This window comes from Eptatretus burgeri, chromosome 18 (genome assembly GCF_056783735.1).
Source record: "Eptatretus burgeri isolate ZD-2024b chromosome 18, Ebu_testis_v1, whole genome shotgun sequence".
Lineage (NCBI taxonomy): Eukaryota > Metazoa > Chordata > Myxini > Myxiniformes > Myxinidae > Eptatretus > Eptatretus burgeri.
Window position 1 is genome coordinate 33,460,568 of NC_140978.1, and position 10,818 is coordinate 33,471,385.

At 48.3% G+C, this 10,818-nt stretch overlaps 1 long non-coding RNA gene across 1 annotated transcript; it reads left to right on the forward strand.

The window, feature by feature from the left end:
- Window positions 1-267: 267 nt before the first annotated feature.
- On the forward strand, window positions 268-10,559 carry LOC147008852 (uncharacterized). Its single transcript, XR_015053350.1, has 3 exons — window positions 268-469; window positions 4,239-4,423; window positions 10,430-10,559. It is a non-coding gene; the product is annotated as an uncharacterized LOC147008852 (long non-coding RNA).
- The last annotated feature ends 259 nt before the right edge of the window (window positions 10,560-10,818 follow it).

Genomic DNA, 10,818 nt, shown 5'->3' on the forward strand with positions numbered 1-10,818 from the left:
AAGATGGGAGCGCAAAATGGATGCAGATATGCAGGCATGGAGAGAGGAAATGCAGACAATGGATTGGAAAATGGCGCCTGCACATGGGGAAACGACCGAGTCGGGGGCGGGGGGGGAGTGCAAAATGTGTTCGGTCCGCAATGGGGACGGGTGAGGTCGAGGTGGCGAGCGGTGCCACGCCAATTAGGGGGAAAATTAAGAAACTCGAACACGAGGGGACGACGGAAAAATTAAAGGAAGTGACGGAGACAGAAATCAAAAGAGGGGGACGAATTGCATCCAGACGGGAGACACGTGTAGCGAGCCAAGTAGTGGAGCTATGTCGGTAACCGCGCCGGTTCCGCGAGACGCTGCGTCCGAGGCCCGTACGATAATTTGTGAACGGCCCTCGTGCGCGCGTCTGCGTGGAGGGAATCCGGTGCGGAAATGTTCCGCATTTGGGCAAGATGAGCTCGTGGACGGTTAAAATGTGAGTGAGTGTCGGATGAATTTGGAACACGCGGGTTCCCATGTGGTTGCGTGTGCGGGGCATCACGTGCTGCATGCTGCGTGTCCTGTTCGCGGAATGCGCGGAGCGGGTCCACGGGACGATATGCTCGGGCTGGCCTGCACGGGAAGCCGTGCAGGTTCGGTGTGTGAGTGATGTCACCGGGGATCTCGCGGTACGGAAGCCGGGTCAGGAACGCGCGGTTCACATGGGGAACACCGCGAAAGCGAGCGCTTGTTGCGATTGACGGGTCGACGACACGCTTTTATTTATCGCCCGAAAGGAAGGGACGGGCGAACTGAAAACTGCCGCCCTGGAGATGCAAGGTTCGTGGGCCTTGCCCGAGTACATGATCCCCGGCCAGGATGTGGCAAACATCCTCGCCTGGGCAAAGGAGCATTAGTTAGTGCGAAGGGTGTAGCGTAGATAGACCGGCCTCATGGGGCAGGAACAGTTCCTCATGGGGCCCGTGGAACAAGTTAGTTGGAATTTAGTTTAGATATAGAAATGGATTTGGGAGACACGGACCGACATGGAATGTGTAGTGGGGACGTAGATTCGCTACGTAGAGTTAAAAGGAATGTGCATTAGTGTAAGGGATGACAGGGAACATGAGTTAGTTAAGGGAATTTAGTTCGCAGAATGGCAGTTTTGAGTGATGTGAGTGAATTTAAAAAAAAATGTGTACAATGAGTGAATGTGGGACAGTGGGCCCAAGTGTGTGAATGGAGTGAATGTGGAATGCATGGTGTGAACGAATGATTGGGGGGAGGAGTGAATCCCACCCAAGGGACCCCGGGGTCAGTGTAATGTTAGTTAGTGGGTTCGTTAAATTAACGAAAGCGGAGGTCGTTTTGTTGTTGATGTTGGAAGAAGGCTCAAAACCTTTTTGAAGGGTGCAGGAGTCCATTGACCGCCTGGGAGAGTGGATGTTGAAAGGTGGATATTGAGTAGAGGGCACCCCGGGCACCGGACTAGTCGGCCAGAGTAGGCCTAGGGTGCAAGGGACAGGGTTAGTGTAATGGGCACGGGCGACCCTCTGAATGGGACCCGGGCACCAGGAATGCCACGTGGGCATATACGGGGGAGTAGCCGGGAAGGGCACTCCCCACGTTCATAGGGAGCAGGTTGGCTCGGAGACAGCCTCAGGGCCCGGGGGTGCTGTAGTTTGAGTTTGGCAGACAGAAGTCCCTGCTAGTTGTGCCACGCTGCCCAGCCACGAGATTGTGCAAGGACATGAGAAAATTTGCGGGCAAGGCCCAAATTGATAATGGACACCAACACAGGCGACAGGAATCATGGTTGCTTGAACCAATAGTTTAAAGAGACAGGCGTGTTGAAAAGCTCCGGGGATAGTTTAAAGTTTAATAAATGCTAGGATAGATAGGAAATGTACCCCTTCACACCATCCATCCCTTCGCTCTCCGTAGGCCGCTGGACTCACTGTGGGAAGATTGCTGAACTCTGTGGAGGCTATTCTGAGGCTTTGTTGGGCCTCGAGACAGGTCACGAATCTCTACCTTATTCCCCTCAGGAAGGAGCTAGGGGGTTGGGAGTAGATGGACAGGATAGGTTAGCCAAATAAAGACAATAGGAGGGTTAGGGACAAGCAATTATAAAAGAAAAAATAAATAAATAAAAAGGGGGAAGTCTAAATTTTGTTGTTGCAAACTAAGGGAGTGGGTTTGGACAAAGACAGGCAAAGGTGATAGGTTGGGGGGAGACAGTAGGTTAGGTCCGAGCCTGTTTCCGGACCGGCCGGCACCACCGCAGTCCCTCCAGAACCTCACGGACCAGACCAGAGGCCGGCCAGCTTCATGAACCGACCTGAGAGTGTGCTGTATCTCTGGTCCGCATTTGCCATGCCTTATTTGACTGCCTTTGCCTTGACCCCATGCCTGCTTGCTCTTGTTGCATTTGCCCCTGTGTCGTCATCTCGACCATGTGCGCCAGGCCCATCCATCTCCAGTGTTTTGCAAGGACTGCCCTGCAGGCAGCCACACCATAGGGACTAAAATTGTGCAGCCCGTGCACCCATCTCTGTGTGTTTTGCACCAATGACTTTTTCCTTCCACAGATAACAGGTCCTGGGCCATGTTTAGTGTAAATAGTAGGTAAAAATGTAAATAAGTTTTGCAACCCACCTGTTGTTTGTGTTTGCGCCGGCAATTTAGTTAAGTTGTCCGTGTGAGTCTGATAGTTTAGTTACGCAGCACACTAGGTTATTTATTTTTGGGACATGTATACAAATGTCAGACCCAGGGATCCATAGGTAAAATGAACTCGGAGGGGGGGGGGAACCTACACGTGCAAGGCACACGAAAATTTGCGACTCGGGACGAGTCTGTAAATAGGGGGGGGGGGTAGTGTTACAGATTTGGGAGCCTTGTGCACACAGACAGTTAGCAGAGCCCCCGCAGTTCCGTTATTTCGATAAGTATATGTTTATAGTTTGGGCACCACCCCCATGTCTAATGGTAATTACATGTGTGCACTGCGGGTTTCTTTTATAGTCAGGTTTTTTTACATCTTGAAGCCGCACAACTCCAACAAATTGCCTCAGCTCCGATTCCACCCCTTGTCCAATCAGGAAGCCGATCACCTCAGGGCCGGCTCCGCCTTAGCCAGATGGAGTGTTCGGCCCGACCAATGAGGGGAAGCCACTGGTCGCCCGTTAACCCTTCGTCCAATCAGGAGGCGAATGGGAGGGGAAGAAATCCCTTGGACCTGGCAAGAAGAGTAGAGTGGTTGTCAAGACCAGAGTACTGCAGTGATCGTGGCGATTGGCTTGGTCTTGGTCGTGGTGGCTTGGTCTCGGTCGTAGTCTGCGGTGCTTTGCGGTGGCTCCTCGTGGTGGTGGTGACCGAGCAGCTAGGGTCATGGGCCCGTGGACCTCGGGTCGTGGGTTCGAGACCCACCGTGGTGTGTTGGAGTCAGGTGTGACCACACGAGGTGGAGAGGTCCCCGACAAGACCCTGGTCCCCAGCTCGCCTTTCCCTCCTGGGATGAGGGACCGAGTAAAGACCCCACGGGGTCCATTTCGTGTGTGTGTGTGTGTGTGTGTGTGTGTGTGTGTGTGTGTGTGTGTGTGTGTGTGTGTGTGTGTGTGTGTGTGTGTGTGTGTGTGTGTCCCGTCTGTAAGTAGAAACTGCTAAGTGCCTGTTCCTTGTAAATTGCATTTCTCATATTCGGATAACTCCAGTCTTTGTGCTCCCCTGCCCCATGAGAAATAAACCCCCCAATTGTTCAATGTACCAGCTCGTTGTCTGTCACTTTCTTTCATAACTTTAGCACGGTGCGTATTGGGAATTCGGGAGGCTGTTCGTGCCGTAAATTGTTTATTTGGACCGACGGATCTTGGTAATTCCCGCTCGGTTTACACCCGGATCGGGCTCGGTAATCGGCTCTTTCCGCCCGAGGTCCGTCAAGGGTGTGGTTTTCCCCAGTCGTTAGATGACGTGGGTACTTAGGTATATTGAAATTAGGCAATTAACCCGACCCCACACCATCGAAATATTGGCGACCACGGTCCGCTAAGGGTCCCGTGACCTTTCAGACTTATCCGAGAGTCACGACCTAAATTCCGGGGTGTTCGGTCGAGACGACCCTACTGCTCCCCCCTGGTGATCGTTTGTCGCCGTCGAACCCCAGCTCACAACAATATAACATAAACTGTTCAGCCTGGCGGAGGTATGCACTCTATCGCGTGCTGCTGAAGAATTGTTTATATTATGTTTTTGTTTTTTTACAGAGATTGAAGCATGTGGGAGAGAGATGGCTGACAGCGGGGTGACATTGACCTGGCTATTGAGTGGAGGCAGTTGCCCTGCAAGGGAGAATGCAGCAGAAATAGACAAGGAACAATCACACAGGAGGTATGAGAAGGAACGTACGCACAGGACACGGGAAGTGAGTCGGCTGAGGAGACAAAAATAGGTAAATACCATAAATTATTACATTACATTTTAAGATGTAATGTCTGACAAACAGTGCAGAGGTTGGACACCTATCTTTTGATATGTCCATTCTGGGTTTGAGTCGTGACCTGACAATAAACTGCTGGATTGGTGTTTCACAGGCAAGATCACAGATTGTGCCATCCAAACAGATGAGCATGAAGCTGGGGGTCCTGCCTACTTGCATTAGTTGGTGGGTGATAATGATAAAGGTGAGTGATAAAGATGTTGGACTTGGTGGGTGGTCTTTCCTGAAGAGTGAAGGAGTTATCACCGGCACCTCGAACACATTACAAATTCCTGCCCAAATCAGCTCCAGTCCACCATCAGGCCTGGCCAGCTAGTTCTTGAAAGACTTGGGCCACACACTAATTCACATAAGCTTCTATGAACACCAATCTTGGGCAGCACTTTTTTCTCGTTTTTATATTTCCAGTCAAGGCTCATGGAAGAGCTGGAACACAGAATGGATGAGGAAATAACAGACCAAAATGAACAGTAGGAGCATGGGGAAACGTCTCTGTTGTCCACAGGTGAGGAAGTTGCAGATGAATGCCTTGGAGGTGGATAGGTGTTCAGGTGGTGCGCCAAGGAAGGACTTTGCATGACGGAGGATGCCCAGTCAGCATCTGGCTTTGGAGGCCAACTTTGAAACGTGCCTTACCCAGAGAGATCATGGTTTCATTAAGAGTGAGACCCAAGAGTTTGAGTGGCTGAACTCCTTTCAGAGGGTTGTTGAGAAATTAGATGGGAGGATTTGCAGGACGGTTCTTTCAGAGAGGTTGAGAGGTTTTGCGAGATTGAGAGAGATTGTGAGAGGTTGAGAGAGGTTGAGGTTGTGAGGTTGAGGGAAGTTGAGGGAGAGAGGTTGGGAGAGAGAGAGAGAGAGAGAGAGAGAGAGAGAGAGAGAGAGAGAGAGAGAGAGAGAGAGAGAGAGAGACAGAGACAGAGACAGAGACAGAGACAGAGACAGAGACAGAGACAGAGACAGAGACAGGTTGAGAGAGAGAGACAGAGAGACAGAGACATACAGACATTAGGGACAAAAAATCGAAGCAAACACAGAATTGAGGCTTTGGCTTACTCACGAGTGGAGTCGGCTGTGGTGCCATTTGAAGTGAGGGGAGGGATGGAAGGGGGAACATACACCAGAGACAGACTTAACAAGGTGCCATGAGGTTTTAAAGGAGGGAGATATGTTTGAAAGTTCATTCTTGAGATTGGGCAGATGTTATTTTCTGGCTCTGCTGAGAGTGCACACACTTGTTGCAGGCTTTATGGAATGATCTGAGGTTGCCTTCTGTCAAATCTGCTTTCCTTGAGAAGAATGCAAGTTGTTGTGAGGCAACACCCTCATCACAGGATTCAGATGGGGAAGATAACCGAAGGTGAGATGGGATTAATCTGTGCATCAGAGAGCAGATTTCTGTGGATAAATTCCCAGGCTGAATTAGTGTCAGCCGTGGTGGATATAGGAGATCAGTCCTGAAGTGTTCTGGCTGCTTGCAGTCCCTGCCAGTTGTCTTGAGGGAACTGCCAGACTCACCGACGCTGAGGATATCTGAGACTGGCGAGAGAGATGTTGACCTTCACAATGATCAGGTGAGCCAACTGGGGCAGAGGATGAGCAAGATACATTGGAAGGGAAGTTCGTCATCACCAAGTCGAGAAGGGAAGATTTGTCTTTGGGAGAATTCCAGGTGGGAAAGTTCATAGATTGAGTCAGACCCATGGCGTCACAGAAGTCCTTTGCAGAAGTGCCATGGCTGGTGGGAGAGGTCTCGACACCAAGCCAATTAGCATGGTGACAATTGAGGTCACCACATATAAGGAAGAGAGAGTTGGGATGAGTGATTAAAAGAAAATTTTGTATGTGCCATGTGAGGGAAAGAAGTCGATGGAGGACTCACTTTTGGGAAGACGGTACAACACACAGCCAAACATAAGGTGGGCGTGGAGGGGAAGTCCCAGCTAGAGGTATTCCTGGTGTTTGGGAGGTGTAAGAGCAGTACATAGTGAGTGGGAAATGGAGTTATTGATGTGCAGTGCAACTCCACTGCCAGGATGGGGGGTCAGGTCAGTCCAACCGAAGGATGGAACACGTCGCTTAGGGGTTGTGTGGAAGTTCCATATAACACAGTTTTCAGACTGGACAAAGGTTCCTCTGTCACCTGAAGCGTCACTCCGGTGAGCTTCACCGCTTCCACCTTCAACCATGGATCGATGGCATTGGAGGAATTTATTTAGCTCTCGGCCATACAAAGGCACCTGCACGACATGGTGATGTCACTTGTGGAGTGACATACATTGGATGATGTCATCCCACATAACGCAAAAACATGCGTTTCGTACAACAAATTAAATAAAAGTTTGACTGTCCTGCCCACCTTGAGAAAGGTAAAAATAGGTAAAATGAAACTTGTCATCACTGTTCGAGCAGTAAAGCTGGCCATCCAACATGCCATGTCGATATTAACGATTCTGGAGTATCTTTCACTGTTAGGCCTTTGAGCCTGTACCTGTTTTAGGTTTTTAATTCACTGCTGTCGACCTTGGAACTGACCATCTTGCCTTCTAAGAACTATTAATGGCCAATGTAACCACCATGGCAGTCTCACTATTGACTCTATAATACACCACTGCCCCAGCATGGAATTGGTAACTCACCCCAATCGCTCCACCTTCCAAATTTCCAGTTTTTCCTCCTGAGAGTTCCCACTCCAATGCATCCTCTCCTGGCGCCCATTCCTTCCCACACCCATTGTTTGTCCAAGCCTCCCTCTATCTTGGCCTTCAATTCTGCTGTTGGTGTTTGCCCCCTCTCTCAACTGTTGCTTTTGTCCTGTTGTGTCCTGATCCATTCAGTGTACTTGTACTAGCTCTTCCAAGAGCCTCGACTAATGTGCACACAAAAAAAAAACCATGAATAAGAATAAAAATCTGAACGACAGTATATCATCAGCAATGTACTGGAATCTTGACCGATCGTCAGTGTTCCCAAAGAAGTCTCTTGACGGGGGTTGTGCTGCATTTGGTCACGTGCTTTCCTAACGTTGAGTCAGTACAGAAATTTGGTAGTTTGTTCAGTGCTGATGATAACACCTACTCTTCATGAAAGACATGTCACCCTTGGATATTTAACAGTCAACTAACGACCAGTGCTAGTAGACGGGTTCTCCTGCTGAACATCCTTGTGATGGACAACCTCGACCTGCATGTGGAACACCACGGTGACAGTTTATAGCCAAGTCAAGATTCGAACCATGGCTGGACAACTCAGAAGCAAGTGTGTGGACCTCTCAGCTATCCTACCAACCAAACTAACTACATGTACTTGTATATTGGAATGAAAAAAACATTGGTATTTAACAAGAGCAAAACTACTCCAAACTTTCTTGCTACAACTCATGTGTGTTGGATGTTTGCCCCTTTCCTCGAGAGGACGAGCAATGGCACAAATAGCTGAATGAGGATAACCTGCTGTCAGATTTGAGAAGAATGCAAGTGTTTGCAGGCTATGACTGCTTCTGTGTCACATGTGGGGAGTGAGTGTGCTCCCGGGTAACCTGGTGCAAGTATGGGCTGCAAAGAACTACATGGAACGAGAACCACACGGATGGAAACCGATCATCAATGGCGCCCGGACAACAACTGGAAAGATATACAAACCGTTTTGTACTACTATATTATCAGGAAGTCGGTATAGATTTCCTATGCGGGGATGGCATGGGCACAAAATAGGTTTAATGCGAAACAAATCCTCAAAAAAAAAAAACTCCACCAAGATAATATGTTATCTTAAAGTACGTACCAGTCATCTGTGGAGGATTTCACATCCAACTCGTTGCTGGATCCGGATCATCACCAAAATCCAACCATTTCATCTTTGTCACACACCCAACCTGTCCATCAAATTTTGTCGGAATCCGTCCATAACTTTTTGAGATACCCTGTTCACAGACAGACCATAACAAACAAACAGACAGACAGGTGTGAAAACATAACCTCCACCCACCTTTGGTAACATCACTCATTAAATTCTTGGGCAGCACAGCTGAGCTACAAAACTGACTTAAACCCAAAACAGTCCTTTTGTAATTGTTATTCTCCCTCTTCCTCTTCTTCTTTCTTCTTCTTTATTCTTCTTCTTTTCTTCTTCTTCTTCATCTTCCTTTCAAACAGCCAAACTCAAAGTTGGTTTTTGAGCTCAGCACTTAAATGAAACATGTATTGACTACATTTTACAGTGGGGAGGTCCATGACTACTCGATTTTTTTCATGAGTTGAAAAGAGTTCACAAATTAGGCAGAGCTGCATACCAAGGGTAGGTCATTGAGGGACCAAGAGGGGTGGGCGGGACCATATCTGTCAATCAGCCTGATGGGGGAGAGCCTGCCTCAACATAATTGAGGGCAAATCACACCCATGTGGATGTGGTTAACGACAGAATATTATAGCTCACATCTATATCAAAAAAATTTAAATTTTTTTTGAAAGAAAAATGTAAAAACATAGAGGGATAAAATCTCAAAAAAAACAAAAACCAAACTTCCCTCTTCTTTTTCTCCCTTCTCCCCTTTGTATACCTGTCATCCGGATGGTGGTTATCTCTGAACGTGTCCAGACTGTGGTTATGTCTGGATGGACCCTCCTCTCACACTGGCTTCCATTTCCCTCCCTTCATGCTGCCTTCCCTTTCTGCACCCCTCTTCGCTCCCCTCTTTCCTCACCCCCCCTCCTCACTCCCCGACCCCTCTCTCTTCCCCTTCCTTTTCTCCCTCCTCCCCTTTGTATACCTGTCATCTGGACGGTGGTTATCTCTGAACGTGTCCAGACTGTGGTTAAGTCTGGACGGACCCTCCTCTCACACTGGCTTCCCTTGCCCTCCCTTCATACTGCCTTCCCTTCCTGCACCCCCCTTCGCTTCCCTCTTTCCTCACCCCACCTCCTCACTCTCCTTCCTCATTCCTTCACACCTCCTCGCTCCGCCTCCTTCCTCGCTCCCCTCCCTCCTTGCGCCCCTCTCCTTCCTCGCTCCCCCACCTGCCTCGATTCCCCTCCCTCCTTGCTCCTCCTCCGTCCTCTCACCCTATCCTCACTCCTTCCTCCTCTCCTCTCCCCTTCTTGTTTACCCCACCCTACTCCTCAATATCCATTTCAGTGAAGTGATGGATTGTATCTACTTGCAGTCTAATAAACTTCAAAGTTTTAATTCAACCTTTCAATATCTAATTTTTAAAATTTACTTTAGTAAATACAGTTGGCAGTTCTTGGTATCCGAGGACAATGTCGTTGGTGGAACATTTTGAAAAGTTCTCATATGATGATGTGAAAGGAGCACCGCACAAGCTAGTCACGTGACAACCGATGAGCGGACGCATAATGATGGTGAAGTATTATTTATTTCATGATCAGGGATTAATGAAGTGTACTTTTTAATCATTTATATTCCGAGAGACATGACCGAAACTCCGGACACTTTTGGAGGCGTCGAAGGACGAGTGCGCATATTGGTCTTGATCATGGTGGCACGAAGTCTGCGCCTCTTTTGGGTGGGTGGTCCATGGCGTTGATCTGTAAGAGATCTCACCAAGGACGAACCAGATGACCGATTGAAAAAAACAGAAGTCGATATTGTTTAAAGATCTTCAACTTTCGAAAGACGCATCTCTTGTTGTCCAACGACTCCGACATGTCAATCAGAAGATGGAATTATTATTTCTCATTATTTCGTGATTATGTTGTTGTTCTTTTTTTATAATTACCTCCATTAACATGGACGCCTCTTTACTGGACCATTTAGGGAATCGTGTGGACTTTCTCACCGACCATTTTGCTGAATGGTTGTGGTTAACGCCGGTGGTTAGCATTTAAGATTAACCGTTGGAATGAGTCCTGACACCTGTTATCTCCACATCAGCACCGAGTTCACCACCGCAGGCTTCTGGGGACACGTCCCTAATATTCCTTCCTTGTCCCATCCGAGGCTTACCCCAGATGCCACGTGGACATTTCGACCTTGATCCATCGCTGCTCACACCAGGGATCTCGATTTCTCAGACGCTTCTTGGACCATCTCGACGAGGATGACGACGCTTCATCAATGTCCGAACAAGGTTAGCTGTTTTGTTTGTCCAAGAAGAAGAAGGTCTGTCTTCTTTATGCCTCTTCGAGTATTTATTTACCACTTTTTTTCCTGTTTATTGTCTGTTAATTTAATTTCTTCATCAATATCTGACGTCCAGGAATGTTGGTTAAATAATTGTCGCCTCTGGATCGGTCTGTTTCGAATTCACACCTGAGCGTTTAGTTTATTTATTTATTTATTTATTTATTCATTCATATGCAGCCTCTGGCTACTTGGCTGCATTATTT